This window comes from Mandrillus leucophaeus, unplaced genomic scaffold (genome assembly GCF_000951045.1).
Source record: "Mandrillus leucophaeus isolate KB7577 unplaced genomic scaffold, Mleu.le_1.0 Scaffold2, whole genome shotgun sequence".
NCBI lineage: Eukaryota > Metazoa > Chordata > Mammalia > Primates > Cercopithecidae > Mandrillus > Mandrillus leucophaeus.
In genome coordinates, this window is record NW_012102031.1 from 2,490,212 (window position 1) to 2,491,740 (window position 1,529).

The following is a 1,529-nucleotide window of genomic DNA, read 5'->3' on the forward strand; positions in this document are numbered from 1 at the left end:
GGCGCGGTGGCTCAAGCTTGTAATCCAGCACTGTGGGGGCCCCAGACGGGAGGATCGCTTGAGGCCAGCAAATCGAGACCAGCCTGGGCATCACTGGGAGACCCTCCCATCTTAAAAAAAAAAAAAAGAAAAAAAAGCCTGCCTTTCGGGTTGTGCGGATTCAGTGTTAGAGCGGTGTCTGGCACTCTTGGAAGGCCGTGTGTGCGCTTGCTGTTACTCTTATTGCCGTCGCCCCATCCACTCCTGCCCGCCTCGCACAGAGCTCGACTCTAAGGAGAAATGAAGATACCCAAGGGAAATCGGCATTTACTGCGCCCCCAGTAAGCTGGATGCGGTGGCCTACGCCTGTAATCCTAGCACTTTGGGAGGCCGAGGCAGGCAGATTGCCTGAACTCAGGAGTTTGAGACCAGCCTGGGCAACACAGTGAAACCCCGTCTCTACTAAAATACAAAAAATTAGTCGGGCGTGGCAGCGTGTGCCTGTAGTCCCAGCTACTTGGGAGGCCGGGACAGGAGAATTTCTTGAACCCGGGAGGCGGAGGTTGCAGTGAGCCAAGGTCGCGCCACTGCACTCCAGCCTGGGCGACAGAGCGAGACTCTGTCTCCAAAAAATAAAAAAAATTAAATAGATAGAAATAGAGACACTCAAATGGCCCTTTTGTTTTGTTATGTTTTTGACAGGGTCTTGCTGTGTTGCTCGGTCTGTAGTGCCAGTGGGGTGATCATACAGGAAGGGGTTCATCTGGAGCTGTTAAGAGCCAGGTGTCTCAGCTGGGCACGGTGACTCACGCCTGTAATCCCAGCACTTTGGAGGCTGAGCAGGGCAGATCATTTGAGTCCAGGAGTTGGAGACCAGCTTGAGCAACATGATGAAACACGGTCTCTACAAAAAATACAAAAATTAACTGGGCCTGGTGGTGTGCACCTGTAGTCCCAGCTACTTGGGAGGCTGAGGTGGGAGAATCACTTGAGCCCAGGATGTTGAGGGTGCAGTAAGCCATGATTGTGCCACTACAGCTTAGGCAACAGAGACCCTGTCTCAAAAACAAAACAAACAAAAAGAGCCGGGTGCCTACACCCTCTCCATCTGCACTTAACTCCTAGCTCTCTGCCTTTTACGTGAGGAATCTAAAAACACTCAAGCCAGGTGTGGTGGCTCACGCCTGTAATCCCAGCACTTTGAGAGGCTGAGGCGGGAAGATTGCTTGAGCCTAGTACTGTGCTGCTTTGAAATTTCCTGTTTTTGAGTGCCTTACTGAAATGAGACCTGTGGAGGAATTCCAATTTGAACTCCCAGTTTATTTGCTGAGAGTTAACTTCCCTTTTCCAATAGCCATAATATTTCTAGAATATTAAAAGTACATGATTAAGGGCCAGGCGCGGTGGCTCACACCTGTAATCCCAGCACTTTGGGAGGCTGAGGCAGGTGGATCACCTGAGGTCAGGAGTTCGAGACCAGTCTGGCCAACATGGTGAAACCCCATCTCTACTCAAAATACAAAAATTAGCCAGGCTAAACAACAGAGTAT

The 1,529-nt window shown here is 50.6% G+C and overlaps 1 protein-coding gene across 1 annotated transcript in view; it reads right to left on the reverse strand.

Moving 5' to 3' along the window:
* The window catches only part of ADSL (adenylosuccinate lyase), a 38,154-nt gene that overhangs the window by 28,927 nt on the left and 7,698 nt on the right, over positions 1-1,529 (reverse strand). The gene's annotated exons all lie outside the window — the stretch shown is intronic.